Here is a 16,443-nt window from a genome sequence, read left to right on the forward strand (position 1 = left end):
GGAGGTAAGCTCGGTGTGGTTATGTATCCCATGGCACAAGATCCCACATGTAAGAACTTAAATATTGATTTAGGCAGTCCAGTAGAAAGGACTAATACTATAAACCCTGTCACCCCAGAACAACCTCAGGTTTGTGAAACAAATGATCCCATCTCTTCTGCCTTTTCTCCAGCAGTGCTGTCCTTATTAGGAAGTTTAAAGGAATATGCCAAGAGGGACTCTGGGAACTTAATTTCTTCACCGTTAATCTCAGCAAAGGGTTCTGCACTATCAGAAACGCATAATGACTACAGAAGCTATCATCCCAGTGTTACCACAAGTTAAAACACTGGGGATGATGGTGGAAGCATCAGTGGGTGCCGAAGCCCAAGTCAATTACTTAGCTAAAAACAACGTTTATTACTTGCGTTTGCTAAGAGCCAGCAGACCCTACATTAGCGAAGCAAATACTGCCAATATCCCAAGGGCGATTTTACTGTCTCGCCTAGATTACGGTAACGCTTTGTTAATGGGAGCCACTGAGAGGGAGTTACAGAGATGTCAGGTCATGCAGAACGATGCTGTCCATATAGTTAAGAGAATTAAATATGGTGAACACATATCGGCAGGAAGGAAGGATCTTCATTGGCTTAGAATGGAAGAGAGAGTCAATTTTAAGGTCATGACAATCGTACACAGATGCCTACTTGGTGTGGCTCCATCCTACTTTAAAGAGAAATTATCGCTTTACACACCAAAGAGAAGCCTTAGATCAGCCGATGTAGGCCTCCTGGTGGTCCCAGAGGTCAATCGGGCAGCGGATAGAGGTAGAGCTTTTTCGTTCAGGGCAGCCAAATTTTGGAATAGGCTCCCAGCAACCCTGAGACAGGAACGAAATTACATCACCTTTAGGAAATCACTGAAAACATTCTTATTCCAGTGAATTTCAAGGTAACAGGGCACTCTCCAGGTATAGCTATGGCTAACATAGAATTCAAACTTCCATTTTTCATGCAAATCTTATTCTTAGGTTTCCCCGCGCCTTGATGCCTGCGGGCTTTCGGCACATTACAAGCACATAGACATAGACATAGACCCCTTCACAGTTTGCGAAGTTTAAAGTGAGTATTTTGAAAGAGCTCAACTCATGTCACAACCTTCAGGACTTTTGTGCTCTTATGTTCACTGTGAATAAGTTAGTCAACTGTGTGCCCTTACAGGAAAAGCACAGTATCACAAGCTCCAATACAAGCCTCTACAGTTCTAATAAACCAATTGAAAAAAAGGACATTGGCTGCCAAGCTGATCCTTTAGTGGGGAGGGGGGATCAAGCCTGTCAAACAATATAACAGCGGAGATTCTGGATCAAGTTCCCCAATTTAACCTTATTGGTGTCACTCAACTGGTACCCTCCATGTCTCCACCCGCCATCAACGCTTTGGATAACCTTTCCAGCATTACTGCCAAGGTCTCAAATAGTGAATCCCTGGCACAGGATAATTTTAATGACCATAAACCCAAGGTACGAGATACTGAAACTCAAATTGTCCCAAAGCAAGCTCTCTCTTGGAATTTGCGACAAAATAAATGCCATATGTCCATTATCAAGAATATCAATACTTGTGACTTTATTATGGATAGTCGAAATTTCGTTATCACCAACATCGATAAAATAGCAGGAACTGAGACCAAAGAAGCCTTACACAATAAATTATTAGCTTGGCTGCGTCAGCGTACAGGCCCAGAGATTGTCAGATCGTGTGATATTAAAGTACTACGCAGAACTGACTTGAGCGAGTGGTGCTCTTCTCCGCATAAGGAGTGTGTCATCGTGGGCTGTGGGTCTAGCACTCTACCACTTTTTCTCAGCATGTGCAATTATTTTCCAAAAGGGGTTACTAAATGTAAATTAATTTTATAATTGTCAGCTGTATAACGCTCAAACTATACCTGGACTTTATGTCTGGCTTTCCAACATCTTGGGTTGAATAATAGTTCATTGGGTTTATCTGGTTGATAGGTTGTATTTTTCTCTTACGCTTTATGGTTTTTGTTGTACCATCGTTTTTTTGTTGTTTGTTATGTATGCGCCATCATGCCTGAGGGTGTATTGTGCGCGTTACAAATAAATAAATGTAAATGTAAATGAAATTTAGGTGTGAATTTAGAGTTCATGCCTGACACCATTGTAGCATACGGCCATATCTGGTTCTAGAAACTGCAGTCCTCATTGTCTGTGACAGGCAGAGGCCATGATTTTATGATGCAATCTTTGTTCGACTGTCCCTTCAGGTTACAACAATAGATTGTAAGATACATTATTTGGTTTACATAGGGGTTCCTTCTTAGAACTTTGCTGGACTACAGCAGGCCTCATCCCATTAGAATCATATACCATGTGCTTGCCTCAAAGGGTGGTGCCCATGCAGCCACCTGTGAAATTAGACCCCTGGACAGATAACACATTGTACCATTCAGAAACCCTATCCTTGCAAGGACGTAAGGTTTAAGGTACCCATTCTAGCACTGTGAAAGATTGCCATCTGGGAAAGGTTTATAAGCCCTAGAGTTGTAGTTGTGGAAAGGTTATGTGTATTACCCAGAGCCAGGCTGTAGCCTCAGTGGTTGCCTCCCTTTATTCCTTTGCAAGGGTAGGTAACACCCTCGCCAGAGAGAGAGCCAGTCCACTGGAGACTGCCCCAGAACAGGAATCAAAGGACTCACCCATTTACAAAAAGAGTAGCTTCACATCTAGGTGCTGCATAGCAAAAGGGACATTTGATTCTATTGGGAAAGGAAGCAGCCAGTTTAGTTTAGACAGAGGGAGCTCCTTACAGCTATAGCAAGGTTCTAAAATCTTGTTTCTCTCTGACTCTATCTTTCCTTTCTGCCCCCCCACCTCCTGTACAGTTTGGGTGTGATGTCAGAAGGCATAGTCCCCTTGATCCAAGAACAGGGATTTGACCGCTAAAGCAGGCTGGTGTAAGTCCAATCGCCTATAGGCGGTTGTTTTTAAAATAAGGGATCTCCCATTCCTTCTTAGATTCATTTTAGAACAAACCTCTAAGGAAGAATTTCATTGGACCTCTGTTGGGAGAGTTGACTTTCCAAAGCCATCCACTAGTGAGGTGAAGACTGAGTGTCCAAGGAAGAGACAAGCTCAGTTCACTGCCCATAGCCAGGGCACATTGGGGGTAAACCTGCTGCTGAAATAAGACATACATCTCTGCATGTCACACTGCTGCCATTCCCTTATCATGGTGAAGGACACCTGGAAGTGTGCACCAGCCTCCCTTGCATTTGCAGCCTGCAGCCTTGCATTTGCAGCCTGAGAACAAGGACTACTCTTCTCCCTGAGACCTGTGAGAGGGACTCACATTACCTGAGAGCCAAGAGAGCCAGGATTCCATAAACTGTCAAAATGACCCTGCAGGCCCTCACAATCTGTAGTACCTCATGAGTTTCATCAAACTGATCATGTAGGGCAGCACATCCATTCACCAGCATCTTTGACGATTGAATGGCCCTAGTGGCCCTCACAACGCAATCTGCTTTTCTTCAAGCTTTTCCTTCAAACCGCAACAAGCTCCTGTTTGACCAGTACTCAATACTACTCTCCACCTAGACCAGCGCATTCACTGCACACTAACTGTGTTGAACCCCAGGGGTGGTGCTAAGAGGCCAGGTTTGCCGTAGTTGAATGCCAAGAAGGTACTATTGGCCCATAACTGCCCCTCTGTATATTGTGTACCCTAGTATGGTTAGGCCACTTGAACACCTTTTCCATCAAAGAACATTGTGGCCATTGATGTGCCTTCCAGCCCTCTATTTTTGCCCAGAGTTGCTACTGAATCACATGCCCACCCCTCTTGAGAGTAAAGCCTTCCCTCAGCCCACGTTAACACAAAAGATGGAGGAGGTATATCTCTTAACTTGGTCTGTTTACCTTTATGATTGGGATCACTGTTGGTTTGTAGAAGTGTGATGGCTGAGTAGGTGGTTTATTCACTACTCAACTGTATACTCCTGGAGAGCAGAAGTCATTTTGTCAGAAGCACACCCGGTATTGCCTCCTAAATGGGACTTTAATGAGCACTTAATTGGGGACATCAGTGTATGAAGACATAAAGCAGTTAAAACAACAGGATCCTTGAACCAGAGATGGAGCCTTGGAATTTCAGTCTCACAGTTTACACTTGCAGGGTCGTATGGCTTATTTGGGACTTCACAATGATTCAGCAACACAGAAGTCAATGGAAAAAAAGCTATATACTCGAAAAGAGGGGCAGCAAAGGTTGACTGGAAAACATTACTCGTCTCCATAGGTAAAAAATGCTTCTCAAGCTGGAGAACATAATATTTATTATTACATGGCATGTGTTACCTGTGCTGGATTACCAGGATGGATGTGTCACAGAAGTCAACATTTTAGGTCAACCAAATACTCTCCTGCTAGACAGCATTCAGGCAAGAGGGAATTCATCACCACAAGGCGAGTATCCAACATGGATGGTTCTTAATGGTTACTTATTAGGAGAAAGCCAGTGTGAGAAAGGCTCAAAGAGCCACTTAATTTCAAACAATGAGTTCTAACCCATATGCAAGGCCAATTACTCCCAGAATAGTCCTCTGAATTTACCATTCCAATAGGGACTTTCACATGACAGTACTTCAAGAGGTATCACAAGACAACACTTATTTTCCAAGGTAGTCCACAGATGTCTTTAGTGGCAGGAAGGTTGTCAAGGCATGGAACACCCAATGGTCAACGGAAGTAGCGTTCTTAACTCCAATGAGTGTCCATCAACAAATCTGGCAAAGACTGGCTTATGCTATCATGATAAGAATTATTTTCAATTATTTGATACAAATCTGACCTGCAGAATTCAAAATGTGACAGAACAATAAGGGTTGCTCATTAATCCTAAAATGAGTCTGTATATGCAACTCGATGAAAATAAGCTCAAAGGGGAATTTATTTATCATTCAATATTGTACTCCTGTTGAAGTTATTAAGTTCCACTCTCAGATGTAATGTATGTACATATATGTATGAGGCAGAAAGGGAAAGTAATTACTTTCTCTGCCAGAGGCGATGGCACACAGTAGAATCCAGTCGAACGACAGCAGATCGCTCCTTTATAAAGATTCACCAAAAACATAGCCATATAATCCTTAAAATTCAGCATGATTAAAATAAAACACGGTACAACGCATTTCACAGCACCCTTGCTGCTTGATCAAGTACAAAAAAGTGCATTAGAGAATTCAAACATATATACAAACAGTCCCAGTATCTATGGCGGTTTCAATGTATTGTCCTTTTTTTTTTGCTTTTTTGCTTTTGGTCCACTAGATTCACATTGCATCAGCTCAAAAGGCTTCTTAAAGGCTGTGGCCATTTTGGAGTGTAGTTGAGCCAACGCATATTCAGCAGCATTCAATTGTGACACGTATCTTACAGCTCATGCCTTTCACTTACTGTGAATAAATATTTCATGACAAGAGTGCACAGTGCTTACATCTTTACATTTGTCTCTAGCCATATGTTATGTCAGGGAAAGAATATTATTTGTCAACATTTTAATAAAGTGCACGTGCATCCTTTCATATTGTAAACAATCAGATCATACAAGATCTTTAAAGTGCATAGATGTTTACTTTCAATTCCAAGGACATTTTTAATTCAGAGCAATATCTAAAGTGCAATGTGCTTATTGTAAACATTCAATAAAGCGCATAGTGCATGTTTCTAAATGTAAACAATAAGGTCGCACAAGACCTATTTTTAAGGTGCATTGTGCAGCTAATACATTTAACATATCCTTGGCTATAAAACTTGGAAGTTTTACATCCATTTTGACCCATAACCTTTAGAGCACAAGATACTTTGGCACTTCATGAAACATTTATAACATTAATGACCATTAAAGATGTAAAACCAATGTCCTAAAATAACAATAGAAGATAGAGACTGTACAAACATTCTAAACTAGTGAGTCTAAACACTATTCATTGAGAGATAAGTACTACACATTGACAATCAGACATAGGGCCTCATCAAGAGTTGGGCGGTAACGCCAGCGCTATCAGCGCCGGCGTTAATATCCCTACCGCCAAACCCCCCGGCGCCGATAGCGCCGGATCACGGGTTTGGCGGAACGGGTATTGCCCATTCTCCACTGAGCCCGTTCGGGAATTCCCCATTCCCCATTGGGCTCAATGGGGAATTTTCGCGCTCTTACCACCGGCGGATTTCCCGCCGGCGGTAAGAGCGTGAAATTTCGGTGGATTTCCCCCCAGCTCAGAGATGGGGGGAAATCTGCCAAACCCGTGATGTGGTGGACCCTTAAATGCAGCGATAATAGCGCTACCGCCGCATTTTTAGGGTTACCGCCAAACTCGTGATGTGGCCCATAATATCTTAGGTTGAACCAACAATTTCATAGATATTCATGTATTGATTCCAAACTGATATTCATGTATTGATTCCAAACTTGTAGAGTCAAAAAAAGAGCAAAGAGAGAGCAGATCGAGAGAAATCAGATTGGATCATCAAAGAGAGATCAAACTAAATTACTCTGGTCCCTAGTAATGTGTATATCTCTTCATCAAGGTCATGTCCCTTTGGTTTTTTAGTTTCGAAATCTAAGATAAACTCCATTTGGCGCAGTTCAAGTTCACGATTGCCCCCTCGGGGATTGGCTTTAATGTGGTGTAACCCAAAGAAGCTAAAGCTTTCAAGTTTGCTCTGATGTACACTTTTTTGAACAATCTCATTCCTCAGAGATATCATGCCACTGATGAACAGAAAATAACACTGGTCCGCAAAGGTGGCATCTACCTGAAAAGAAAACGGTTTTTGTATCTTTTGAATTTGAGATTGTCTTGCTCTAGCCAAAGGATTGTGGGAAAGGTGTCTAATACATAAGTACACTGCAAAAAGATCATCCTAATGCTAAATCTCTATTTCCTTAAAGCTAAGACGCACAATAAAGTTTGTATTGCCCATTGAAATAGTGTGTAAAGAGCAAATTGCCATTATATAAAAAGAATAATGCTGTCAATAGGCAGTTTTAAAGAGTAGAGTCGTTTTGAGAAAGGCTCTTGAGCAGCCGTAACACGTGTAAACCAGCAAGAAAGGGCTCTGTGATTTTGAATGTGTGGCACAATCCTTAAGTGGCAGACTCCAAAATCTGCTGTATAACCAAGGAGGTAGGGGATTGGTTCCTCCAGCTCAGGCCACAGGGATGCGACTCGGCTGAAAAGCCTTACTAATTAATTTAAGGTCGCCAACAGAAGAGGTTGTACCAACACACATCCCCACCAAAACCTTTTCTATTCGTTTTAAAGAGTACTCTGGCTAAAATGAGAAGCTAGGAGAGCTCCCGTAGGATGGTAGAAATGTGTTTGAATGTATTATTTCCTGTTATGAGTGGGTGACAGAGTAGAGCAAATTCTGTGTTTGTGGAATTGAGCTTCAGGAATGAGCTTCTCATGGAGGCATGGAGGCATGGATGTAGGTGAGTGAAATCCCCCTATGTGCCCAACACTTAGATATAATTGGTTATTGTTTGCATATTGGCGGAGTGAGATATCAGGGTCATTGACAAGTGATCCCAATGGCTCCATTGTACCAGGGCACCTCACTCAAAAGTAATCCAAAGGAGGAAAAAGTAATCCAAATAAGGAACGTTCATTAAGCAAGAAGTTACACAAATGTATTGGACCCAAAGAGCTGGAAAGCACGGTTCAGACATCCCAGTGGAACTGGGGGAATGAAGTGAGCTGTCAATGCTGCCCACTACAGCTGACCTTTTTATACAAAATGTGTCAAATTATCATACAACTGTTTGGTTACATTTTTGAGGCCGGTCACAGGGGCTGATTGGTGGGACTAAATCAGTCCCCTATATCCAAGTATAGCTTAAATGATCCCAATTGGTTGCTACAATGTTTGGCCACAATTACATTAACACCCATCATGACGTCACAACCTTTCCCAAACCGCCTCTCAATTACGTGTGCTGAATAGTCAAAAACATTTGTTTGTCATTTGTTGACAATGTCCAATATGCAAAATAGTTTGAAATGGCAAGAGCCGATACATTCACACAGAGTCTGACCAATGATGTGCCCCACGGACATCAACAAGGACACTGCACAATGTTGCACCCTAAGGAACTCCAAACCTTCTGTCCACTGATTGGCTCCCTGACCCGCGCCCCATAGTGCCAACACCAATGCCCCGGACCCCCAGCTCTCTTCTCATGCTTTTCTGCCAAGTGTAGTCTGACCACACCGTGGCTGGAGTTTAATTAACAGTATTTAATTTCTCTTTCTCTGCTCATTCTCTGACTGTTCAAATAGTGCTCAATGAAGACTCCCATACTATAACCCCTTCTACATCTTAAACCCCCACCACTCCCCCATACTACCCCCAAAGTGTCCACCCCTCCCTGAGTTCCACCGTGGGACTTCTCGCATTGTGTCTGCTTCTATGTCAAGAAGCACTGGTTTGAATGACATCCTTACCGCCATTGATACCCACCATGTCATCCTTGATGTCACAACATCACTTGTACAATTGGTACGTGCTCCCCCGTTGGCAGCGTTGGATCTGGACCTTTACAACACCATGTATAATTTAAAGATCAATTGGGAGGTTATTGAGCTGTGTGGTAATCTGCACATGACCGCGTGGTAGAACTGAAGTTTGCCATCTGGATGACTTGGTACCTGTCCAAAAGGTAAAATGCCAATCAGTAGAGAACTGTGTCTGAGAAGCCCATTCTGTTTGTGAGTAGACCTTTTTTTTTAAGATGACTGATATCCATCCCAGAGTCTAATTTGGTTTATACTATAACTTGCTACCTACCCAAAAGGTAAAATGCCAATCAGTTGAGAACTGTGTCTGTGAAGCCCATTCTATTTGTGAGTAGACTTTTTTAAAGAAGACTGCTGTCCGTCTCACAGTGTAATTCGGTTTATACTACCTACCTGGAGACTGGAACTGTGTACATAATGGATATAGTCCGTGCTAGACCTCTTTAATTTTGGCAAAGTCTCTGGTCAGAGAATAGGCAGAACCTAACGAAGGCCTTGGTAACACGTTTACTGTCACTAAATGGTTTTTGTAAGGTGGGTGGGTTTACTTATGTTAAGTCTACTCTACATAAGATAGCCCTGAGGACGTGTTTTATTGATCATTAGCCCTTTGTGGGATTCCAAAAAGGACCTTAAATTTCAGGGTCACGCAGTCCTTGGTAGACAACAGAGAAGACAAAATGATTGTTAGCTCACAGGTCAGATCTCATCTCCTTTTTGCACGGGGGAATGGGCTGCCGGGGTACTGCACTTTCATGACTAATGAACATCACAAGAACTTGTTAACCAGACCAAGGTTAAACGTTCTGCCATTGGCAGTTCAGACACACAAGTGGAAGTGTGGACCAACCCAAAAATGCATCTGTGGGGCTTTAGAAGATTTGGCACACTTCATTCTGTTCTGCCCTATTTATGGGGACATTAGGAAGCATTGGCTGATAAGGCATTTCGGACCGGCTCTTGCCTACCTACTTATGTGCTCAAATGTAAGAGTAACATTTGCTCTGGTTGCATATTTAAGTTGGGCATGGTCTAGAAGAAATAGATCAATTTGTATTACTTTGGTGCAAAGTACCTTAGGTTAATGTCACCTCACCATTGGCGTTTTTTGATGGACAGATTTCTAATTACATCTAGAACTGCTTTGCATTTGCATATCTTTCATTATGCAATGGACAGGCCACCTTGTATACCCTGTTAGGCCTAAGACATCAGTCAAATTAATCTGTTAACTGCACATTATCCCCCCACACTGTAACTGATCACCCAGGGCATGTATTATAGCTAAATACACTACATGAGGATTAAATATGATGCATTTTAATATGCTATTCATGGTGTCAATGTTATTATGCTATTTGTGTGTAATGGCACTTTTAAATGATTTTATCCACGACTTGTTGTTCTTCTTTTAGACTGTATTACTGTATGCTTTTGCTGATTTCTGTGTATCTTTTATGGCATTTTTTCGATGAAATTAATAAAGATTGGAGGTTGGATTGGAGTTGTCAGTGTGAAGGGGTCAACCATGTCAAACGTGACAATGAGTTTGAGGAGGACTAGAAGGCATGAGTCACCTTCTTCCAAAATCCATGATGACACCATCTGCCAATTTCCTGATATCACTGATCATAGGAACGACCAGAAGGCACACATCTCTGGAGTTGTGTCATAACCACAGCCCCCCACAGTTTTGCCATAGAAGGAAAGAGAGAAATTGGGCAAAAGTTGCTGGGACTTGAAGGCTCCAATATTTTCTAACAAATAGCAGTTTTGAATTGCTCTGGAACAATTCCCTTAGAGGGAGATCTCTTCAACAACAGAGGGGTCATGAGGGTTTAACTATCAATTAGCACCTAGGGCGGTGGAGCAACCAATCACGTTGCTCAGATCGCGGGCTGAATATTTCGATCCAAGCTCGTTTTCCAAGCATCCTGACGGCTGCTCCCCCACCCTGCCGGAAGCACCTCAAAACCTTTTTCTTTGCTTCTGCTTTCTCCCCCGCTCTCCTCCGCTGACCTCCTGGCTGAAACCGGTACCCCATGGGCGACCTGGACACCCTCTGATCCCGGGCCCAGGTCCCTCCCCGCCAGCGTCACACACCCGCACTGCCCACCTGGCAACCCCCGCACTTGGGGACTGTTCTGTGTCCCTACAGTCCCCTTAACAGACCTCGATAGCTGATGTCCACACTTACTCATGAACTTGCCACATGCTGGCCGTTATTTTTATTTTTTACTATTGTTATTATCTATTCCCATGTACTGTACTTTCTCTTCCTCCCTTCCCTCGCACTTGCGCGATCGGAATGACACCTGGCCTAGTAGGATCGTTGTCTGTCCCCCTTTATTCCCCTCCCTTGCCGTGTCGCGCCTTGAAGCACTTGTTTATAGGCACGTTACAAATGCCATATCATATCATATCATATGTCATAGCATATTCAATTTCATGATCAAGTGTGATCGATGACATGACAAGAACAATCAAATTATGCAAATATTTTATCAAAAATATATTAAATGATATTACAAGACAGTTGATACTTATACAAGAATATGGTTATGAAAAAGAAAGAAAAACGCAAACTATAAAATTACATACATATAATTGATCAACAAAATAATTAAAGATTTGGTTGGTGTGCAGGTTCTGGCATTTAATATAATCCACTCATGCCCAAAATAATTTTAAGGCTTTACTTAGTCACTTCCAATAGTTTGTCTCATCAAAAAAAAACAAATTCAATATAATATTCCCCTCCCTCCAGAGTTCTAATACTTTTTTCAACTCACTACTATTATTGTGTCTCACCAGGAAAAATGTTTCACACTGAGTTACACCCACTCAATATAATCTCCTCCTACATCTACAGAATTATTTAATTATTTATGTTAAATTAACTTACTACTAGTATTTTGTCTTGGCACCTTTTTATGTCAAGACACAACACTAACAGTAGGTCTACCCTTCGCTTAACCAAATCCTTTCTATCCAATTCTGTGAAAATGCCTGTGCATTGGAAATGCACACAACAGAGCCTCACAACATCTCACATTCTGGCTTGGTTGTAACCCTCTGCTCCCCCAAAGAGATAATAGATGTCACCATCATTTGATCCTCAGATCCAAGCCATCTTGCTATCCAAATGAGTAAATATGTTTCATAGTTCCAATCACTTTAATAGTATGATTGTTGTGAAAAATGAAATGAGTGTTACATTCTCAGTGATTGATAGATACAAACCTTTTATCACAAACATGTTTGTCCAATGTAATGATTTGTGGTCATTCTTACATTGCCAAGATGCTCTTTGATTTTATGTCCACGAGCCAGGAACCCTGGTTGGTACTATGTTTACCCTCTCTTAAAGGAGTATATTGAATAGTACAACTGGAGTGCACCTGCATGTCTATCTTGAAGTTCTAACCATCTATCTGAAAATATTCATGTGTTATTCTAGATTTTGATATTGTGTTTTTCTCATTAAGACAAGTGTAACATTCTTATCATGAGTGCATGAAACACCAGCAGTGATCATTTCAATTAAGAACCTATATATGCAAATCCCTCACACCATGTCCTGCAAAGACAACAAGCCATCAGTTTGGTGGAGATATTCAGTCAGGTCACGCACAATTACATTGTATGTTTTTTATTTTTTTATTTGTTTATTTATAAATCAACACACAGGAGCTTATATATACACATTACTTATAGCTTCTCAAAACATATAAAGCACAGAATCCTCTCCCCCCACCCCAAATGTTCCATGGTGGGCACCATTCTTGGGTCTCATTCGGCCTGGTCTGGCGGCGGCGACGGATCATCCATAGAGTGAAGGGCTCTGGCAATCAGGAATGGTTTAAATGTCAGGGCCGGGAAGTTCTGATCATAATCTAGCACCGGTGCCCAAATGTCCATAAATCGATGAAGCAGTCCTGCTTTAGCTGCCGTGACCTTCTCAGCTATAAGAATATCCCAGAGCTTGACCCAGCAGAGGGTCATCAAGGGTCCTTCCGCAGATTTCCAAGTGCGGGCCACCGTGATTTTGGCTGCCAGCAAAAACTGGGATATTAGGGACGCTCTCCTCCTTGAACTCGGGTATATGTCTGGCAGCGGGATCCCCAGGAGAACTTGCTCAGGCGTTAGCGGAATGGTCACCTGAGTGACGTCCTTTATAGTGGCTAGGCAGTGAGCCCAGAACTCCTGTACTCTGGGGCAGGTCCACCATATATGGAAGTATGATCCGGGGAGGCCGAAAAGACGCCAGCATTGAGGATCCAGACAGGGCCTGTTGGAAGTGATGGAGGCGCAGGGAGTGGGGGGGGGGGTAATACCATCGCAGGAGCAGTTTATGGGCGTACTCCCGGTTGGTGATGCAGCGGGATGCTGTGCGCGTTCTGGACCAGATGTCCACCCACGTGTGATCCATGGCATGCCCAAGGTCCATCTCTCATTGGGACATATAGGAGGGCTTGGAACGGAACGGGTCATCTTGTAGCAGTTTATAAAGGGCTGAGATCTTCCCCTGGGCTGGGAGGTCGTTCACTGTTAGCTCCAGTGGAGTAAGGGGTCTCATGGCTGCTGCTCGGGTCCGGGGGTGGGAGCACCAGTGCCTGAATTGGGCGTAGGAGTATCTGTCTGTCTCTGCTAGCTGGAATGCCAATTTACATCGTTCAAAGGTTAGGGGGGAGTCCCCATCAAAGAGTTTCCCCAGTCTTTCAAGGCCTCCTGCGACCCAATTCCTAAAGTTCCTTGGATGGGCTCCGGGGGAGAAAGCTGGGTTGAGGAAGATTGGAGAGAGTGCACTCAGGTCTCCTGGAATGCCATGATGCCTGCGGGCCCACTCCCAAGCCTTTATCGATTGTTTCGTGGCAGTCAGTACTCCCGGCCAGCTCTGGCGTAAAGCGGAAGGGAGAAATGGGAGGAAGCGGAGGGGGAGGCAGGATTGTTCAATCTCCACCCATTTCGGCCCCGTGGCGAGCCCCCATGCCTGGAGGTGGGCTAGCTGTGCTGCCATTTGGTATTTTCGGAGGTCGGGGACCCCCAATCCACCCAGTCTCGGTCATCATCGATCTTCGCGGGATGCGTGCTTTCTTCCCTTTCCAGATGAAGTCAACCATCTTCCTTTGGAGCCGCTGTAGGGGGGGAGTGGAATTTGGGCTGGGAGGGAGGCGCATGCATAGAGGAAGCGAGGGAGTAGGTTCATTTTACATGTCGTGATGCGGCCTAGCAGGGAGATTTCTTGCGATTGCCAGCAGGTCAGGTCCTTCTCTGGTTCCTCGAAGAGCGGCGGGAAGTTAGCCTGATAGACCTTCGTTGGGTGATTGGGGATCCGGACCCCCTGGTACGGGATCGAGTGGGTGCTCCATTGGAAAGGGCCACGTTCCTCTATGGCCTCACGTTCGGCTGGGGTCAGGCCCACTCCGAGTGCCGCTGACTTTGGGAAATTAATGGCGAATCCCTATACCCTCCCGAAGTCATGGATTTCAGCCATGGCCATCCTCATGGACCCTTCGATTTTCGTGATGGTTAGCAGAACATCGTCTGTGTAGAGGGCAACTTTATGTTGCTCGGAGCCAATCTTCAGGCCACTGATCCTGGGGTTTTTGTGGATTCGCCCAGCCAGCGGCTCCATGGCCAGAGCAAAGAGCAGCGGGGATAATGGACACTCCTGCCTTGTCCCGCATGTGAGATGGATTGGGTCCGATAGGTGGCTGTTGACTCTTAGCCTGGTCTTAGGGGCTTGGTAGTTCGCGAAGATCATCTTCTCGAAGGTCGGGCCAAAGCCGAAAGCCTCTAGAGTGAGGCGCTGGTAAGACCAGTTCACAAATACCAAAAAACAAGGCCAGGAATTCTCCTCCTTTAATATCGATGGAAATCCTATTAGGGTCTCCAAGGAAGTAAAAACCCTTGGTTTCTACTTGGATTCCACACTTTCATTCGATAAACAGCTTAAATCCTTGGCTTCCACCACTGCCTACACTTGCAAACTGATAAGAGCAGGTAAGCCTTTCCTCTCTAACAATAGCTGCATGATCCTGGCCAGAGCACTTATTCTCTCTAGGATTGACTATTGCAATGCCCTTTATAGTGGTGCTAATAAATCAACCATCCAGAAATTACAAACGCTCCAAAACAACGCCTTGCGAGCAGCGCTTAGTATAAATAAAAGAGCACACATTTCTGCCACCAGACGTCAGTATAAATGGCTATCCACAAACCACAAAATACAATTAAAAATGATCTCCTTAACTCACAAAGCTCTCAACAATGCCGCCCAAGCTACCTCATGAACAAAATACAAAAAAAACTTCTATCAGACCAACCAGAGCTACCAACACTAACTGTCTAGTAGAACCTAGATTTAAACTAACCACGATTGGTGGCAATAGCTTCCCTGTGAAGGCTGCTAAAACCTGGAATCTACTACCTAACAGTTTAAGAGCAGTTCAACCTTACCCACTATTTAGAAGGAACGCCATCCAACATTTTATCTCCAACGACCACTAGTCACCGGTCCACGCTATTCCCAGGCACGACACTGGTCCCTTTTCTCCTGCTGAATTATGATATGTTACCCGCACCATCTTTTTGTGCAATTCACTGACTTTTACGACTCCGGTCTTGTATAATTTGTATACTATTACTGTATCTTGTATAATTTGTATAATTTTACTGTATCCTGTATAATTTGTAACTTTGTAAGCTTCGCATTATCCTACCTGTTGCGCCCTTCTACCCACGGGTCTGGAGCGCATTAGAAATAAAATAAACAAACAAACAAACAAACCCTATCGAAGGCCTTAGTGGCATCTAGCACCAGTAAGGCCAGTTGTTGGGAGTCCCGATTGGCAATCTCTATTAGGTCCTGTGCCTTGCGGATGTTATCTTTTGTCGACCTGTAGTTTATAAACTCTGTTTGATCTGGGTCTATGATACTCGGAAGGATAGATGCGAGACGGTTGGCAAGGATCTTAGAGTATATATTGGCGTCCAAATTCAAGAGAGAGATGGGTCTATACGAGCTGATATCTTGGGGGTCCTTTCCTGGCTTGAGGATGAAGACAGTGATAGATTCCTGCATCGTTGGGGTGATCGTCCCGGTGGCCACAAATGAGTTCAAGAGGCGAGCCAGGGGGGCCGCTAGTTGGGGCCGGAAGAGTTTGTAGAAGCGGGTGGAGAATCCGTCCTGGCCTGGGGCTCTGGTTTTCAAGCTTTTAATGGCTGCCTCCACTTCCTCGGTTGTAATGGGCGCTTCGAGTTCTTCCCTGGCCGCTGGGGTCAGAGGTGGGGGGGCGCCTCTTGGATGTATGCGCGCTGCTCACCCGGGACCCTCGGGGCTGCTGTCATTATTTTTGAGTGGTGGGCGGCCGCCAGGCGTAGCCTCTCGTTGTCCGTGAAGTGGATCACCCCCCGCGATCCAGGATGGTATTTCTGCTCTTCTCCTTGGCCAGCTTGTTAACCAGCAGTTTGTTGACCTTATTGTTATGGGCATAATACCATTGCTTGGTTCTAGTTAGTAGGCTCGCTGTGGCGTCAGCGTAGTGCGCTTCGAGCCTCTTCCTTGCCATTTGCAGGACACTGTAGGGTTTAGGGGCCCAGCCCTTTCTTTTGTGGGTGGCTTCAGCTTCACAGACTTTGGCTTCCAGGACGGCCCCGGTCACCTGCTTTCTTTTGTGAAATGCAGCGCCTCGGGCGATCAATTCCCCTCTGAGCACTGCTTTCATGGAGTCCCAGGTGTTGGCCGGGGAAGTATCCTCGTCACGGTTTTCTGCAAAGAAGTTTTTTATTGCTCTGGCGATTCAGTCTCTCACTGCCATGTCCCCCAGAATATGGTCATATAGGCTCCACTGG

Source organism: Ambystoma mexicanum, chromosome 1q (assembly GCF_040938575.1).
Source record: "Ambystoma mexicanum isolate Mex_15411 chromosome 1q, UKY_AmexF1_1, whole genome shotgun sequence".
In the NCBI taxonomy this organism is placed as follows: Eukaryota; Metazoa; Chordata; class Amphibia; order Caudata; family Ambystomatidae; genus Ambystoma; species Ambystoma mexicanum.